The 12454-nt window shown below is 38.9% G+C and overlaps 1 long non-coding RNA gene across 1 annotated transcript; it reads right to left on the minus strand.

Annotated features, from left to right (window-relative positions):
- Positions 1-8523: 8523 nt before the first annotated feature.
- Positions 8524-10061, minus strand: LOC119912091. Its single transcript, XR_005446066.1, has 6 exons — positions 9923-10061; positions 9439-9779; positions 9212-9253; positions 8985-9095; positions 8790-8824; positions 8524-8682 (listed from the first exon to the last, which is right to left on the minus strand). It is a non-coding gene; the product is annotated as an uncharacterized LOC119912091 (long non-coding RNA).
- Positions 10062-12454: the final 2393 nt, after the last annotated feature.

Consider the following 12454-nt stretch of genomic DNA (forward strand, 5'->3'; position numbering starts at 1 on the left):
CCAGCACTGCGGCCTCAGAGCAGAAGGTTCTGAGTTTAGACCTCGCTCAGCCCAGGCCTCTCTGCACAGAGTTTGCATGTTCTCCCCGCCTTTGAGTGGTTGTCCCCTGGGCGCTCCGGCTTCCTCCCACCATAAAAGACATGCACACTAAAATCCATAATTCATTTGTCTTCTTCTATAACAGGAACCACAGCGGGGTTCATAAGACCCAGCTGCTTATCGAGGCGAGCCCCCACCCTGAATCTCGATCCCTCAGGTTCCTAGCCGCTCCGACCACCAAACCCTAAACAACCTGCTTGACCCCTTCATCCCTCTTCTCTCGATCCCTTCATCCCTCTTCTCTCTCCTTCCATAACTATTTATCATAATAAACCACTATAAAATCTAACATTGGCGTGGTCCTTGTTAGTGAATGACGTCACTTGGAAAGTGATTGAGTTTAAGAGGCTGCAAGGGCTCAAAATGCTGTAAACAGGAACGGGACAGCACTTTGCCACTTTATCACGTTACCTTGACGACGCTGAAACACGTAGCACACTTTTTATTTTATGTTTTTGCCCGATTTTTAAGTCCTGCAGGCTCTTGCCCTACAGAGTGGAGGAGAGGTAAATGTCAATATATATTTGTCAATAATCAATACACTATCATTGGTCAAACAGCATCATTAAGCAAAAACTAAGATAAAAAGAAAAACTAAGTGTGTAATAAGGTGATTGCATTCCTCTGACTTCATGTGTTCTATGTACCATCTTAAGTTAAGAAAACTTTTAACAATGTTGACATCAGCGTAGGTGTTGATGCTTGTTTGTTTACAATTTTCTTCTTTTATAACACAGATTTGCCGTGATATTTCTCTCGCTTCTTGGCTTCCCCTGGTATCCCCCGTGTTTCACGTCATACCGCTATGAACTGTGGGCAATTCCCTCTCCAGAAATGCAGACTTACGAAAAGGGTCTAAAAAGGGCTCAAAATATCCGTGAGAGAGCCCTTGGGAACTTGACCATTTGACAGTGGGACAGCCCTGAGGGTGGACATTGGGATTGGGCCAATCACATCTCTCTCCCCCTTTCTTCCTATTTATCTTAATCAGCTGATATGGGTGTCCACTTTCAGTTAACCAAACAGGATTTGCAACAAAATTTTATCAGCCAAATTATTCAGTAAAATCATATGTTATTGTGAATATTATTGTTACTTGTTCATTAAACAACAGCCACATCAAGAAATGTGTAACATGATGTCTCATCCTCCTGTAATACATTAGTTTACTGTACTGTTATCATACTTTTTGTTACATCTTGGGAAGATTGGCTCATCTGAACTGACATACCAAAGTGTTTTTTTAACTTTTTTGAAATAAAACAGAAACACAAAGTAGTATTGATAGCCACAATTTCAGCTTGTAGTAAAACGGTGCAACGTTTTTATTGGGCATTTAGAATGTGAAAGTACAAACTACACATTTGTGTGCACAGTGGCAAAGCAATATATATAAAAAAAATGTATGCAAATTTGGAAAGTATTCATTATTGGTCAACAAAATTATAATGGAATTTCACCCCAGGAAGTATAATCTAAAGTTGACCACACAGCACCATTTCAGTAGAAAGCACACAGGTACGTTCTGGGACTGAGACAGTGTTTCATTCACGTGTAAAAATATTCTTTATTTTAACATGTCTCTAAAATCTCTTAAAAAGCAGCCATTTGCCTAAACACTTCTGACATGGAGCACCCAAACCAAAACAATTCAAACAAAGAAAAATATTAATTCAATCAAAGCAAAAGTTAATTCAGGCAAATAAACAAAGCTAAAAGTAACTTCAAACCAAGCAAATTCACCCCAAACAAATTATTAGTTAAACCAAAGCAGATTGTTAATCCAAACCAAGCAAAAGTTACTATTAATAAAAGCAAAGACAGCAACGCATGAATGAAAAATTAATAAAGAGCTGATCACAGAGGAGAGCTCAGATTAGCTCTCCTGCAGAGCAATCACCACACCTGACACCACATGCAACAGTCGGTAACCTACGGTGCAGCAGAGGATGACTGACGTAAGGCCCGGAGAAGGGAAATCCTCCCACACACGCATGTGAGGACGCCGACAAAAACCAAGCAAATATGCAACAGACAGCCAGGAAGAGGAGCCTGCGAGCAATCAACTTACTGTTAAACAGCACACCAACACAGATTTCAACAACACGCATATTTAGACAATCTCATTACCAGTGAACTGACAGCAAACGGCGCAGAGGTGAATACTGCCGACAGCAAACGCTGATGTCAGTGTGGTGAGGAGAGGGGCAGATAATGCGGAAGGAAGGAGCTTTAAAGCCTCCCTGCCGACACTCCCACCTCACAGCGTCACTTCCTACAGCTGTACTGTCACACCGAGATAATCCATCCACGTCACAGGTGTGGCATATCAAGATGCTGATCAGACAGCATAAATATTGCACAGGTGTGCCTTAGGCTGGCCACAATAAAAGGCCACTCGAAAATGTGAAAACTCGTATCTTCTATGGACGCATTTTTGTAGTGACGGGCGTCTACACTGCCAGAATTATACAAGCAGAAGAAGAACACCGTGATCAATTGTCGGCTACTGCAGAAACATGACGACAGACTACGGCCTCATGTTATGTAGATAGAAATGGCTCATTCTAGGGTAATAAAAAATAATGGTTCATTATGTAAGGTCTTTATACACCATTGAAACATAGTAATGGATATTAAATTGCATTTTTGTCAATACGTCCTCAGAAATATTACACACTGAACCTTAACAGTGACGGAGGTGGAGGGGGACACAGACGGGATGAATCTCATTCAGTAAAATGAACTAATCTTTTTGAGTCATTTCGTGTCACATCTTTCATGTGAAAACTAGACCAGTGTAGTGGACCTAAATTTATTAGTTATGCATTTTAATAAATTTATGAGAATTGATACCCAATTATGAATTATTATTCATAAAATCAGAATTTCCTCGTAAAGGGCACCACCGGAGTTGTTATAGTCCTAGAGTCTCCGGACCTCTAGGTAGTTTTGAATAATTATACAATTATTACTAGTGATCAGTTAGTTAATAATCGCTCAATTATCTTAAATCAGTCAGTCAGTCTCATATCTAAAGGGTCAATTCTCTTGGCAGGAACTATAAATAGGCAACACACACAGCTCTTGATTATATTACAGTGAATTTATTCTCTAACTAAGGTGATAAAAGATGGTTGGATACAGGGAACATAAACATTTGCTGAACAATGAGCCTGGAGGTTCGATTGTGGGAAGCATTTGACTCATACGGCATAGAAGAGCTAATGAAAGTAAACTAATGCTATAGTTTAGGAGTTAAAATGGACATCTGATCACAGGACGTGTGTTAAGTCTTACTGCTTGTCGACAGCCTGCTTTTGGCCTGTTGCACGGGTCCCACGCTAGCTGCCGATCCTGGCTTTTTGCTAGGGATTCTTTGGGGTTCTCCGTGTCTGAAAATGCCTCCTCCGTCTGGCAATTCGGCTGTTTGCAGGTTTTCTTGGTTGTAGCTGGCGAGACCACGTGGCTTGGTCTGACCTCGGTGAAGTTGGCTCGACGAAAAAGGCTTAAAATGGAACTTGGTCGTTCCTGAATTAGTCCAGTGTAACTTAACGGACTCATAACTTTAACAAACAAAAGAAATAAAGAAAATAAAACAAACTGAAGGCAGATCGATGTCTCGGCACTTCAGGTGTGTAGCTTCAGGCGAACAAAGGCCTGTTTGTTTCGCTGGCTGAGTCTGGGCGTGTTGTCTGGCGAGGCACGCCACGCGCGTGCCGAAGCATCCAGGGGCCAGAGTGGAAGAGCGAGAAGAGGGAAGAGTCTAAGAGTAGAAGAGCAGGTCGCGTGTCGCTCTTTTGTTGTCTGGGGCGTGGTTCCCCAGGGGGCGTCTCAGGTTTCCCAAGGGACTGCCTTTCCAAACTTAATGTCTAAAGAAAAGAAATCTATTTGCACGTATTATAATCAAATATTTTCCACAATCGAACCTCAATGGTTGAACGGTTGTACTGTTCTAAGCATTTGGTAAATTGTCACATTATTGGTCAGTATTTTTACACATTTAACCGCATTTCTGACGAGGGCATGTAATACTTATTTCGTCCACTTGGGGGAGCTCAGGTTACATGAGGAAAGCTTGGATTAAATCAAAGATCGTCTCTCCTTAGGAACCGGGGAATTTGTTGATTCATCCTTAAATTCAAGCTGGCGATTAAGAGTGTAGTAAAACATTTCTTTGTCATCATTTCTAAAGGGATTTTGTAAGAAAGTATTATGAACAAGCATTGATTACATCGGATGAAGGAGTGTCTTGCTGAAAATGAAAACATTGCACAAGTAACTTCTTTTCAGCACTAATATCAACAACAGATAGCAACGACAGTTAACATAACTACTCAAATAGAGGCGAACATATTCAGGTAACTAAAGATTTAATTAAATTTAATTAGATGCTTTGAGTCTTTTGGAGAATGCAGTCCTTTGTCATCCAAAGTTCAGTGTCTGGAACATGTCACACTTAGGTGAGACAAGGAGTATCCTTTTGATGTGGTAATAAAACAAAGAATAAGGTCAGTTTCCACGGAAACGTGTGTGGTGGGGTAAGTTTTGATAGGCTGTTCAGGGAGATGCCAATGGCTGGCTCGTGTCCCTTTGTCAGTTTAACAGTCAGGCCCCGCGTTATCAGCTTCGGAATCAAAAATGGTGCCAGTTTTATGGTCGGGCTAGCACTTAGAGAAAGCAACTTTGACCCCTCCCCATCTTCTCTGGGGAGGAGAAAGGAATTTAGGGTAGCTCCACATTCATTCAATATAAAAATGCACAAATCCACATCGTTGTTCACTACACCAGCCACATATATGTATATATATATTGTAATTACTATCATTATATCTCTAAAGTGCTCAATCATACAGTAGTCTAACGTCCCTATCCATGAGTAACATCTACATATTAACATCAGATATCAGATTTGCGGGGAATATATTGACGTGAAAAGCTTGACACACTATATGAATAAACACACTCTTATTAAAATTCAACAAATTTAATAATAATCTGGATAAAGCCTTCAAGTTCTTAAAGGAACTCCAGCACAGAGAGAGTAACAAAGAAATAAACACATTATATAAACGCAGCAGTTTGGCAGGTCTGGATGCAGAATGGGCCACATCAGGTCCGGATTCTGCTGACAGAGTGAGTCTACTTGTTCCACTGGAGTCATATAAAATGAAACAAATGAACGAAACATTCACTGAACGACACTAATTTGGATTCACCTGTTGAAAAGAGAGTAAACTAAATGCATTCCACTTGTGTTTAACATTTATTTAGTCTACACAAACACTCTGCTGCCGATAAGTTAAAAGAAATATGATTTGTTTTATGTGACATAAGCAGATTTACTTAAAGTAAACAGTGTTATATTTTTTCCATAGCATGTTTTTTTTTAAGCAACGCATCACATCCACAGCGCACGGCATTTGGCTAAAATACCATAAGGCAACGAACATTTGACGACAATATATGAAACTATGCACTCATATTTGCTTGACTGAGGCAATAAAAAAGGCATCTAATTGTTTTATTGAGGTTGTCTTCCTGTCCACCTTATTTATGAGAAGAAATTGCACTGCATTCTTTTGCAAAAATTCTCCATGTGTGTTTATTATCCTGTATCATGTTTTTTTGCAAACGATCTTAAATGATGTTTCGTATTGCTAAAATCAATCAAACAGGTGTTTGTTTATTCAGAGATGCTTTCATCTGTTTGGCAAATGAACTAATAATATTAAATAACATTAAGTTTTATTGGCCTTTGATACTCAGAGGTAATATTTAGATTTATTTTGCACTATAGTATCCATTTCATACGTTTCATGCTTCTCATTTCTCCAGTTTATGTGGGTATGCATGGTTCAGAGTTTGCATGGAGGACCGCACACTCTCCCGTCAAGTTTGTTTTTTATAGATCAGAACCTTTGCTTGGGAAGTGGCGTACGCATGTTTATAAATGAGGCCCCAGGTTCACACAGTGACACTGTTTGGAGTAAAGCAGCCGTCATCCTGATCAATCCTGAGCTCCATCAGAGCGTCTAAATTATTTCAGAAGTAAAAAATTTTAATTCTGCTTCCTTCCTGTGCTTTGACAGAAGTGTGAACATGTAAAAGTTCTGATTAATAAGAAGATGCCAAACCATTTAAAATCTTAAAATCAATCTTGAAGCGGACATGAAGCCAGTGGAATGAGGCTAAAATGCACTTTTTTGTTCCAGTTAGAAGTCTAACAGCTGCATTCTGAACTAACTGCAACCAATAAAGGAATGACTGAACATTTAAGAATTACAGTAGTATAGCCAAGATGTTATAAATGCATGGATTACTCCTTCAAAATCTTTGTACTACTGGATACTGCTCTTATAAATGCACGTGTAGTAGTAAAAGTGTTATAGAAATGTAACTTCTTACGTTTTAGACCCAGTAAAAACTAAAGTAAGATTATTACTTTTTTAAGGAGTAATAAGTAAAAAGTATCTTTTTAAATTCCAGAGTAACTTTCCCAACACAGCTGATAGCAGGGCAGAGTTGTGTGAGCGAGAGCAGCTACCCTTTGAATTGAACCACTGTGTAACTGAGAAATCTCATGAATTTTGAGTAACTTGGCACCTGTTTGTAAATCTACCACCTCTAACAAAACGTCTATAAAGTCTGGCATCATCTTCACTCACTAGCTCCCACAGCTTTGATTGTTGTAGACTTCAGATTATGTAGCTGCTGAACTGGAAACAGTAGATAATCACTGGTGACAGGGACCAGAAGGGGTTTGAAAATACAGCATACTTCATCTACTGGAGAGAGCAATCCCTACTTCATCTGATTATGCTTCCTGTTCAGGGGACAGGACGTCAGGTTGAGTGGCTTGTTTTGTCATTGAATGACAGCATGGCAATGTTATTGGATGCCTGGAAGTCGCACTGGTGATGACCACCACAAGTTGAGTGAGAAATATAAGGTACAACACAAACACTCCAATGGTGCACAAAAAAGATATAAGTATTCCTTCCTGTAGCCGTAGACTTGTTTTCTTCACTTTTCTTTTGAATGTTTTTAAGTAGTTTTATGTGTAGTAATAAAACAAACATATCTTATTGGCATTAATATTTCAGCAAAACTGTTACAGGACATGTGGTCCGTCGTGAATGTGACTGTTGTAATTGGGCTGACCAGCCCTGGGTCGACATAAGTTTAGTTTAACTCTTTTCAAGGAATATGTCTAAATCCAAATCCAATCCTATGACTGTGTAATCTTTTGTCATTTCCAATGCATAAAGACCAGATATATACTGTAGGTCTCAATTTCAAAACAAGAAACAATGAGCATCTCTTCACTTATACACGTTAAATGCATAACACAAAAAAATCACATACGAAATACAGAAAAGACATCAAACCCGGGTTTTGAGTAAAAAAACCTTTGTTTTTCTTTGTAAAAGAGGTTGCTTTCATTTTCACAATGGCTGGTGACGTATAGGTTAATAGTGCGTTCTTTCCTGATCAGAACAATTATATTCACATCATCTGGGGATGCATATACAGAACGGGACATCCTTACAAAAAACAAGTTTTAAAGTTAACTAAAAATGTATATTTACATAAAAAAATAATAAGAAAACTCCTGACGTTCCCCTCTTTATCACACCTTCTTTCACACCTCCCCTCATGTGCGCGAGATACACACATCTGTGGTCAGGGACCCCTTCTGTGTTTACCTTGTGGTTATTTAACTACTTTAAACAAATCCTTATCTTAAACATGTACAGCCTATAGAGTGAACAGTTTCATGTGAGACTGTAAAAGTGTTGCTCTGCTTCAGTAAATGCTAAAACACCATGTTAAGTTAAAACAGCAAATCTGTCAGAGGTGTGAAATGCACATACAGACACCTACCTGATAGACAACGTGCTGTTTATCACCACAGTGCAAAGAGCGAAAACTGGCATGTTTGTGTCATAAATATTTATATTCATAACTACAATTACCAATCATTTAAAATATTTTTATTATTATTTATTAGTCTTTTTTGTAACACAGTGACATCACAGTGAAAATATCCAGTTTCCAAAGCATCTGTAGAAAAGTAGAACCTGATCACTTTGTCTACTTGACAGAGGAAAGCCAGCCAGCATTCACTGCTTCATTTTCATGCTTCATTTCAGACTTGATTCTTTAAGAGATTTGATTCCTCATAATTATCACCTGCTGTGCTCAGACCACACTCTGCTGTCTCTTTCTGTTAAACAAATGGTGCTCGCCTCTCTCACTCCTCCACTGCTGCAGACATCCATCTATCTATTGTCTATATGGACAGTCACCAGTTCAGATAAAATTAGCAGACAGAGGGTGAGAGAGTCATGAGAGTAAAAAACACAATCACATGTTTAGTAATTTTAGCAATTGTAATCTTTTCCAATAAGAAAGTTATCACTCCTTCCATCCGTCCATAAACAGCAGTGGATGAATATGAGTCTATCTGCTGGCACCATAAACAATATGAGTTTGCACTTCTCTCTCTGATGCAGGCCTCCTGTTTCTTATTGTTGTTGAAAACAAACTCAGTGCTTTCAGGTCATCAGAGTCCAGATTCTGTAAAGAGGACACACAGTTCCACACGTCAAATAGCGAGATCACAAATTGTCATGATTCAACATATTAAAACAATAATATATAGTAAATGATAAAACTTGATTCACCTTACGCTGTTGTGGAATCTGTTCTTCATTGACAGCTAATAAAAGAGACAATATATCTAGTCAGTTAACTGGCAGTCCTTTTCGATTAAAAACTGCTAAAAGCCTAAACAGCATAATTATACTGAAATACATTTATGCAGAACATAAATAAATACAGTCATCAATAAATAAGATATATAGTTAGTTCAGAAGTACCTGTCTGAAGTTTCTTGACTTTAACAACCAGACCAATGATGACTGTTACAAAGAAAACAGTCAAACCGCCCAGGATCACACTCATCGGATTGGTTATTCCATCTCCCTCTTCTACAACAAAGATCATTAAATTAGACTAAACGTTAGAAAACGGAATCTAGCTGATCTGTTTTCCTGAAAATAATTGACAACTAGCACAAGGAAAGAAATCTTTAAGACAATCTTACTTTCACACTTGCTGTCCACGTCATCATGCGACTCATCGCTGTCTTTTAATGACATGAAGATAAATTCAGTCTTGATTTGGCAGATTTATATATAAATTATTGAAGCCACTTTGTTGCACACATGATGTTGTTTTAAGACAATTATCAAAATCTTTTTTGCAATATAAGCAGAAAAACACACTGAATAATGGGAATCCAAAGACAGAAATACTTTACAATACTCTTACCTTTAATGTCTAAATGTATTACACTGAAACTTGGACGTCCATCTGTATAAAATCCACAGAAATACAGTCCAGAGTCAGATAACCCACTTGTTTGATTTTGAGAAAGAGAGCAGAGATGTTGGAGCTCATTTCAAATCTTCCATCTTGATATCCATCACAGAATGTAGCTTGGCTTTTAGATGTGATCATAACAGAGATACAGCTGATGCTGGTTCTCTGGACAAGTCTGATCCAGAATGTTACAGCTTCATTTTTGGAAATGTTGGAGCACAGCAGTGTGACGTCTTCACCAGACTGGACCTCCACAGTCTGAGACTCAGAAACTGAGACAGAGATCCAGCCTGAAACAAACAGCAGATGACAAGAAGACTTTCTAGTTATAAAGTAACATGACAGTAAACAATATAACAATATAATAAAACTCATCAGGTGAGTAATAAGTAAATATGTTTGAAGTTGGGAGTAATTCAGTGCCAATACTTACTGAGGCTGCAGAGAATGAAAGCTGTCATCAAGGTAAAGTTCATCATTGTGCGTATGACTGAAGCTCTGCAATGTCCGTAAATGAAGTGTTCCCCATGAAGTGTGCTCTCAATGCAAAGAGGCGGGCTGTTTTGTTGCTTATCATGTTGCTCAAACTGACCACATAAATGCTGTGAGTGTTGACGCAAACATTTAGCCTCACAGAGCATAAGATATATTTCAGAAAATGTTCATTCATAATAATCTTCACCCCAAAGTACATGCAATACAATGAACAAAGACATTTTCAGAATGCAAAGGTTTTACATAACATCAGAAAGCTGAGAGGTGAGAAGAGAGAAAAAAGAAAGCTGAGAGGTGTGATGTGTAGAGTCACAGTAAGACGCTCAATTTAAGGTAATAGTAAACATGTTAATGCCTGACGGTATTTAGATGGAATGTGTGCTGAAGGTGAGCCAGGATTAAATATTGGAAACATTATAGTCCACCTGTGGCCTTGAACCTAGCTGCCACACATTGTGCTATGATTTAACAGGAACCTGTAGCGTCCTATTGTCAGGCTTTATTAGTGGATGCTGCTCTCTGTGAATTCTGTCTGGAGGCTGATATCAGGGGACTGTGGTGACCTGAATGTTCCTGGACACATTTGTGGATGACTATATATATATTACAGGGATCATGTTTGAAAGTAGTCTGCTTCTTTGGGGTCCATGATGACCATGGATGTATAAACGTGGCCCTCCATGATGTTAATGTCCTCTGACATCAAGCTGCTGATCTACTGCAGATGACTTAAGAGAAACCCTGTGAGACATCTGCTGTTACACCCCCTACAGGCAAGACTGAGACAAATAGTTTAATCTGGTGATTTTGCCAAACACATTATTGTGGTTATTATTGTTGTTCTGTGGACTGACTACATCGTGCTTGTGACCCATTCATGGTAATCTCTAAACAATACAGATGCTTTATGCAAAGTAAATGATTAAACTCAGAAATGCACTCAAAAGTTTTTTGTGTATAATTAGTGTATAAATTCAATGTAAGTGACTACAATCACCCTAAAACAAGAATGACTGTGTTTTTGTTACCTTAGAATGAGCTCTACAGAGGGAAATGGGGGAGAGGCATCCTCTTCCACATGTTTCTACAGTAGCCCAGAAAGGACAAACCAAGCACTGGCTCCAGAGAGGGCCTTTTGGGTTTGTCATGTGTTTCATGACCACCATAAGTTCTCCTGTACGCGTGGAAGGGAAGGGTGATGGGAGGAGTATTCAGCTGGCTGCAATCTGCAACCTCATCTCTAGATGCCACTAAATCCTACACAGTGGCCCTTTGAGAAGACAAAACATTGAGTCCGTACATGTTCTACGTGTTGCTGTTATCTCTAATCTGTGAAAAGGGTGCAGGGTTTTTGGTTGGGGAACAGGAGGGTGGCTGATTCAAATCCAGCTCAGACAACTGCCAGGTTGCTGGACATGGCAGTCCCATAACTGTAGCATCTCTGCAGCAGTTGCATGTCTGTGGTCCTGTGTGTGTCCATGTGTTTATTTCGGGTCTGTGTGTGTAGAATTGTAAAATAACAATAAAATGTAAAAATGTATTTCCTGAAAAGGATTAGTAATATAATATTTCTTGTTTTTTCAGCTTAAAGCTGAATACAAACCTCAACATCTTTCAGTTTTGTATTCTTAATAATTCAGCTCTTCTGTAATACAGCAAACCTACTTACTGTTAATGAAATTATGAATATTAATTTTCAGAAATATTATGTTGTAAACACTCGTTTTGGGGCACCACCTAAAATTTGCTGTCCGCCCAAGGTTTTAAGACTCCTTGGGTGTAGCTTTAATAATTACACAATTATTTACGAGTGATCAGTTAGTTAATCATTTTGAGTCAGTTTAATCAATCAGTCAGTCTCATATCAAAGACGTGAATCCTCCGTCCAGTGACCTGGATTTAAACAGTACACACACACAGTACCTGTGATTAAGGTGAAATTTATTAACTAACTAAAGTGAACACAAAGTGAGGTTAAATATGTCAGACAAACCACAATAATCATTAAACAAACAGAATGCAATCAATGAGTGTAAGAGTTCAATGTGAGTCTAGTTGGTCTATTGTGGGAAAGGATTTGATTCTAAGGGAGCAAGATTACTAATGAACAAAGTTATATGATCATAATTAAGTGAAATTTGACGAGGAGTTTTAGGCTAAAATGACAAAGGATTAAAGATAAAGGTTAAAAGAGGACATCAATAGATTACAGAGTGCAGGGTTTGTTTTGTCTTAATGCTTGTTGAGTTTGTTGACGCCCTGTAATCAGACGGCCCCACGCCGTACGGCTCGGCTCTGCCAGGGATTATTCCAGGGGTCTGTCCTCTTCGGCCGGTGATGAAGAAACTCTTGCAGTGATAGGCAGTTAACCCTGGCTCAGTTCGTTGATGTCCTCTGTGTTACAGCTGGTGTAACTAACTCACGTGGCTGGCCTCCGACTCGTTGTCGTGGGGAGGAGTGAGGTTAACGT

Source organism: Micropterus salmoides, unplaced genomic scaffold (genome assembly GCF_014851395.1).
Source record: "Micropterus salmoides isolate LMB-PRFRI ecotype aquatic unplaced genomic scaffold, ASM1485139v1 Ms_hic_scaffold_2, whole genome shotgun sequence".
Lineage (NCBI taxonomy): Eukaryota > Metazoa > Chordata > Actinopteri > Centrarchiformes > Centrarchidae > Micropterus > Micropterus salmoides.